An 8,006-nucleotide genomic window follows, 5' to 3' on the forward strand; every position below is an offset into this window, starting at 1 on the left:
TATGACTTGAAGTCATCATAGTGCCTTGTATGAGGACAGTCATGTTTTGATGGTGTTGGATGTTGCTATGCCAAGGGCCGCTAATACGACATCGTTCGGGTATGTCAAGAACGATATGAAAGTTGTGAATGACCAATAGAGGATTCGTCACTCTTAGATAATAAGAGATTGTGATCTGCATTTCGTTCAATTAAGTCAATAACGAAATCTTTGGCCAAGGTATACATATAAGTCGAAAAGGAATTTTCGACTCATATTGACTTAATAGTAGAATAAAAGATATGATCGATAATCGAGATTGATACACTTCTATATCTCGTAGTTGATCGGATCATATTGACGAAGGGATTATAGTTTCATGGTAAACGAACAGTTTTGGTTTTGTCATACCACAAGACATTTTCCGTCACATATGTTGCTTTGATACATTGCTAGATGTCAATCTGGAACGGCGAGTGTGAATTTGTGATAAATTAAAAGGGTGTTAAATTTCTCAATTTTGATTATATCAAAATAATATTTCACGTCCTTAGGTATCGTGGTCGGAAACCTAATGAGTCGCACACAAAAGAGAATTGGAATATTGTAAATTATCAATTAATTAATTTAACAATCGTTGGATTAATTAATTAATTGGATTGATTATTATATCCCCGAATTAATTAATTGAATTAATTAATTCACGGACCGTATTTAATTAAATGGATTAATTAAATATTGGATCGGACCGGATCGAGCCCGTTTGGGTTTATATAAATACATGGTTTGGGTTTGAGATCCATGTTGTTTTTATTATTCTTGCTGGCACAAGAGGAAAAACCCTAGCAGTTGCAGTTTATTCTCTGTGTGGATTTCATTGGAGTCTGAACAATTGGATAGCTGTGGGAGATAGATTCAAATTACTGGAAAATGATAATGCAAAGGAGTTTGCAAAATCAAGAAAAATATATAATTCTCATCACAGTTCTTATCTAAATACAAAGATAAATCCTAGTGGGAATTGAAACTGTTTTATTTCTGCTGTGTATGTTTAAGTAAATTTTCAACAGTGATATCAGAGCCAACTTTGTATTTGTTAGGAATTGATTTACATATTGATTAAATTAAAAGTTGATTAATCATGTGTATTCCTGAATCTAGCAATTATAGTTTTTAATTTTATTTCTGACTGCCGCCTGAGAGGCGGCATCCCCTGCCGTGGTATGGGCAGGCGGCGCCGCCAACAATTAAAAATAAAATCTAGGGTTTTACAGTTTTGGGGAAGGTGGAGACCAGGGCTTCTATTGCAATTAAGATATATGGGTTTTTTTTACAATTTTGATAGAGGGGCCTGTCATGCAATTTACGAAATAGAGGGACTTGTGTTTTAATTTCGAATTGGGTCAAATTGCAAATTTTGAAAATGTTTTTAAATTTGAATTCAAAAATGGGTTTTGAAATTGTGATTTTATTGGATTTGACCCATGTTTCTAATTAGGTCCAAAATTAATGGTATATTTAAAATTTGACGACTTTTATATTTTTGTTAAAATTAGATTTTAGCTTAAATATTTAATTTTGACCCTACATTGAATTTTTATTTTATTTGGGAGTTTTGTCCTAAATTAAAATATTAATTCAATTTTATTAGAGTTAGACTCTAATATTATGTTAATTAAAATTTGATTTCAATTAATACTACTTCCCCAATGCAAATTAAAATTTAGAGTATGACTCTAATTTAATAATTAATTAAAATTTGTTTTTGATTATATTACTTCGCCCAATAGTTATGGAATTAGAGTTGGACTCTAATTCGGGATTTAATTAAAATTTGATTTTAATTAAATAGGTCCACCAATTTAGTTAATTAATTAATATGATTAATTAATTATTTAATTGTATCGATCCAAAAATTTTAAATTAGTTTTGATGACTATAATTGCTAAATTTATGAGACGTTGCATATAATATTAAATATTATACATAGGAAACATTTATTTGATGAATGTTTAATTATGGATGATTATGGAGTCGACCATATGGATGTGGTGAATGGTTGATTTACTTCTTGTTGTTTTATGGGCCTGTGAGCCCTTAATTGTTTTGAACCTGCGAGTCCGTTGTTATTATTGTTGTTATGGACTTGCGAGATCTTGATTATATCGGACCTGCGAGTCCGTTGTTATTATTATTATTATGGGCCTGCGAGCTCGATTTCTTTTAGGCCTGCGTACCAACTAGTATAGGATACATGTTGCAGCTTGACTAATTGAAGGAGCAAGAAGAGGTGGACGCCATGGAAATGGTGCATTGGTGTTAATCCAATACTGTACCCCTTAGGAATTGACCAACTAGTGTTCCCTTTGGCTCGGAAAAACTAAATAAAACAATTTCATAATCATCCATACTATTATTTATATATATATATATATATATATATATATATATATATATATATAATTACTTGATAAGACCATTGCACATTAAATCTCTCGTTAAAATATTAAGTTAGTATTATTTGCCTTCCATCATTATAGTGAAAAACGAGAATCCTAAATCGATTTTAGCTTGTTGAGTACACTCAAGGCTGGTCTATTAGGGATATATTTGACACTATGAAATATTTGATATTTATGAATGATGGGTTTGACTTAACTAAAATTTATCTTTTGTTGAGTACACTCAAGGAGATAAATTTTAGAGGCATGTTAAGCTAACAAATAAGATGTATGAAGATAAAGAGTTGTCAGCTTAACGATCTGAGAATTGTATAGAGATACAATTAATAATAGTATCTACCCAAATGTTATATTAAGGCTTGCTGAGTCACTCAAGGTCTTGATATAACAAATGGGATCCCGACCCACTGGGAGTCAAGTATGGATTCCATAAATGTATGTGCGAGGGTCATAAATTTGAATTAAACAGTGAGAGGATAATTAATTTAATAAAAGTCCATTTAAATTAATTGATGCATTTTATATATTATTCTTATTCTTTTCGTCATTTACATTTATATTGAATCCTGAGTAACCATATATTTTGAATGGCATACTGAATACCAACAACCAAACTGAATTTTCTTGATTGACACTGCAATATGAGAATTGTTCTTAGGCGTGAAAAAATTGGTTATGTCCTTGAGTAGTCCTTTCTAGAGACATCTGCCGATGACTCGATTAAGAAAGAGATGGCTACTGTAATAAATACAGTGATGACGATAGTACTACACATATGTGATGCTTACAACTATGTCGCCTGAGTTACAAAAGCAACTTGAGAGTATATATGCTAACACATGATTTTTTTCAAAGAGTTGTATGACAATAATCATGTGTGGAAGAATATGAGATTTCCAAGCAACTATATCGTTGCGATATGACAGAGGAATCTTCAGTCAGTGCTCATGTACTGAAGATGATTGACATTGAGAAGTGTCTCAATTGAGTTCAATCATGAACTACGAACTAAGTATTGACTTAGTTTTGCAATCTCTGTCAGAGAAATCTCATATTTGTATAAATATGCAGGGACTAAAGAGAAGTAGACCACTGCAGAAAAGAGAAGTTGACCTGCGCGTGGAAAATGGAGCAAGAGTTGCTACATTAGCTGTAGGGACATACTTCTTACCACTGCCTTCGGGCTTAGTATTAGAATTAGAAAATTGCTATTTTGTTCCTGCCATTACTAAAAATATTATTTCTATCTCGTATTTGGACATAAATGATTTTTCAATTAATGTTAAGAACAATCGTTGTTCGTTTTATAAAGATGAGATCTTTTATGGTTGTGGTGTGTTGCAAAATGGAATTTATATTCTTGATACTGAGTCGTCTATTATGAGTATAGAAAATAAAAGGCATAAAAGTAATAATCTAAATAATACATACCTCTAGCATTGGAGACTGAGTCATATTAACGACAAACGTATTTCCAAGTTACATAAAGATGGATATTTAGGTTCAACTGATTTTGAATCATTTGACAAATGCGAGTCGTGCATATTAGGCAAAATGACCAAGTTCTCTTTTTACTAGAAAAGGAGAAAGAACCACAGAACTGCTGGGACTAATACATACCGATGTATGTGGATCCATGTCAATAACCGCCAGAGGTGGTTTCTCTTACTTCATCACATTCACCGATGATCATTCTAGATATGGTTATGTGTATCTGATGAAATTCAAGCATGAAGCACTTGAAAAGTTCAAGAAATTCAAACTTGAAGTAGAGAAACAGACCGGTAAAAATACTCTCACGCTGAGATCAAATCGAGGTGGAGAATATTTAAAGGGAGAATTTTTAAATTATCTAAAAGAGAATGAGATTCTCTCACAGTGGACTCCGCCATATACACCGCAACATAATGGTGTATCTGAACGGAGGAATCGCACTTTGTGGTGCGATCTATGATGAGTCTTGCAAACATCCCAAAATCATTTTGGGGTCATGCACTAATTACTGCGTGCTACACACTTAATCGTGTCACATCTAAATCGGTCGACAAAACTCCATACGAGTTATGGAGAGGAAAAAGACCAAACTTATCTCACATGAAAGTTTGGGGTTGTGATATTTATGTAAAGCGAAATTAATCAGATAAGCTTGAAACTAAGTCTGATAAATGCGTATTTGTGGGATATCCAAATGGGACAATTGGATATCAGTTTCATAATCCCGTTGAGAAGAAGGTGTTCATCTCAAGACATGCCATATTCCTAGAGAAATAGTTTATTCTAGGAGAGGGTAGTGGGAGCAAACTCGAATTTGAAGAAGTTCAAGAATCCACAGATACTGTTGACCAATTAGATGAACCTGAACCTGAACCTGATCCTACACCTGTTGACGGATAGACTCTTGATCAGGATGTAGAGAACCCTGAGGACACTCTAGCTCAGCGTAAATCAAGTAGGATCATTCGACCTCCCAGAAGGTACGAATTCACGATTACTAATCAAATATTATTAGTCGAGGATGATGAATCTACAAATTACGCAGAAGAAAAGTCAAGTGTTGACTCGAAGAAATGGCAAGAAGCCATGGAATCCGAAATGAACTCAATGTATGAGAACAAGGTTTGGACCTTGGTCGACCTTCCAGGTGGGATAAAATCGATAGGTTGTAAATGGGTTTACAAGAAAAAGGTCGATGTGGATGGAAACATCCATACATACAAAGCAAGGCTAATAACGCAGGGTTACACACGAAGACAAGGCGTTGACTTAGATGAAACTTTTTCGCCTGTAGCCATGCTGAAGTCAATTCGGATTTTACTTGCAACAGCTGCATACCATGATTATGAGATATGGCAAATGGATGTCAAAACTACTTTCCTTAATGAAAACTTACAAAAGGAGGTGTACATGACACAATCTGAAGGTTTTGAATCCAAATGAGCCAACAAAGTATGTAAGCTAAATCGATCCATTTATGGATTAAAGCAAGCCTCTAGGAGTTGGAATCTTCGTTTTGATGAGACAATCAAAATATTTGATTTTATCAAAAATGAAGATGAACCGTGTGTTTACAAGAAGACAAGTGGGAGCGCGGTCGTATTTCTAATATTATATGTCGATGACATATTATTAATGGGAAACGACATCCCAATGCTTCAATCGGTAAAATTATGGTTGTTAAAGAATTTCTCCATGAAAGATATGGGAGAGGCAGCGTATATCTTGGGAATCAAGATCTATAGAGATAGATCTAAAAGATTACTAGGCTTATTCCAATCTTTGTACATAGATAAAATCTTGAGAATATTTAATATGGAAGAGTCTAAAAGAGGTTTGTACCTCTCAAAAGATATGTGTCCTAAAACACATGATGAAAGGAGTCGCATGGATAAGATTTCTTATGCTTCGGCGATAGGATCTATCATGTATGTGATGCTATGTACGAGACCAAATGTTTCATATGCTCTAAGTGTTACGAGCAGGTTTCAAACAAACCTGGTGAGAAACACTGGATAGCGGTTAAGAACATTCTTACGTACTTGAGAAGGACTAAAGACGTGTTCTTGATCTATGGAGGAAATGAACTGAAAATTCATGGGTACACTGATACCAGCTTTCAAACTGACAAAGATGATAGCAAGTCTCAATCAGGATATATGTTTACTCTCAACAATGGAGCGGTTAGTTGGAAAAGTTCCAAACAAGAGACAACCGCTGATTCAACAATAGAAGCCAAGTACATTGCTGCTTCTGAAGCAGTGAAGGAAGCTGTCTGGATCAAGAAGTTCATTAGTGAACTTGGAGTCGTTCCTAGCATTGTTGATCCCATACCTTTGTATTGTGATAACAATGGAGCCATCGCACAAGCGAAAGAACCAAGATTTCATCAACGATCCAAACATGTGCTAAGGCGATATCATCTCATCAGGGAGATTATACAAAGAAATGACGTAACGATAGAGCGAGTTCCCACAGATGACAATATTACTGATCCACTGACAAAGCCGTTGTCACAACGATAACATGATCGTCATGTGGACGCTTATGGTATTAGATACATGAGTGATTGGATCTAGTGCAAGTGGGAGTTTGTAAGTGTTATGCCCTAAATCCAATCGATTTAGGTTGTAAACACTTTTAATATGCTTAATGCATTTAATTTTGGCAAGATCTATTATTTATTTAAATTAATTTTGAGATAAATAATATTAAATAATAGAGTCCGAAGATCCAAGTTTATGTGATTTGTTAATCACAAGGAGTTGTGATTGTGAGATAAAAATTACGTATGATTGGATCTTGAACACAACGTGGTCATAAGTAATAACGAGATTCTGATATCGTTAATCCAGATAGACCATCACGTGTAGCATTTCTTACTTGTGAAGTAAATAGTTGATCTCACGAGTTAAAGTGTGGTGACACTTAAATGAACACGTGGATGTTTTGTTATAGAACAAAACATTGGAGACTCGCTAAGAGATTTCACATGGATAACTATCTGAGTGTCAGTTGTTAATCTCTAATGTTCGGTAGTGGAATTGGTCCTATGACTTGAGGTCAACATTGTGCCTTGTATGAGGACAGTCATGCTTTGACGGTGTTGGATGTTGATCTGCCAAAGATTGCTAATACGACATTATTCGGGTATGTCAAGAACCATATGAAGGTTGTGAATGACCAATAGAGAATTTGTCACTCTTAGTTTGTAAGAGATTGTGATCTGCATGTCGTTCAATTAAGTCAATAATGAAATCCTTGGCCAAGGTATACATATAAGTCGAAAAGGAGTTTTCGACTCATATTGACTTAATAGTAGAATGAAAGATATGATTGACAATCGAGATTGACACACTTTCATATCTCGTAGTTGATCGGATCATATTGACGAAGGGATTATAGTTTCATGGTAAATGAACGGTTTTGGTTTTGTCACACCACGTGACATTTCCCGTCACATGTGTTGCCCTGATACATTGCTAGATGTCAATCTGGGACGGCGAGTGTGAATTTGTGATAAATTAAAATGGTGTTTAATTTATTTGTTTTGATTAGATCAAAATAATATTTCACGCCGTTAGGCATCGTGGTTGGGAACCTAATGGGTCGCACACAAAAGAGAATTGGAAGATTGCAAATTGCCAATTAATTAATTAACAATCGTTGGTTAAATTAATTAATTGAATTGGTTAATTCACGGACCGGATTTAATTAAATATTGGATTGGATCGAGTCAAGCCCGTTTGGGTTTATATAAATACATGGCTAGGGTTTGAGATCCATGTTGTTTTCATTATTCATGCTGGCACAAGAGGAAAAACCCTAGCAATTGCAGTCTATTCTCTGTGTGGATTTCATCAGAGTCTGGACAGCTGTGGGAGACAGATTCAAGTTGCTAGAAAAGGATAACGCAAAAGAGTTTGCAAAATCAAGAAAAACGTATAATTTTAATCACAGTTTTTATCTAAATGCAAAGATGAATCCTGGTGGGAATTGAAACTGTTTTATTTTCCCTGTGCATATTTAAATAAATTCTCAATAGTGGGAACACTAGACACTAAGAGCTTT

This window comes from Olea europaea, chromosome 8 (assembly GCF_002742605.1).
Source record: "Olea europaea var. sylvestris chromosome 8, O_europaea_v1, whole genome shotgun sequence".
NCBI classification, from domain to species: Eukaryota; Viridiplantae; Streptophyta; class Magnoliopsida; order Lamiales; family Oleaceae; genus Olea; species Olea europaea.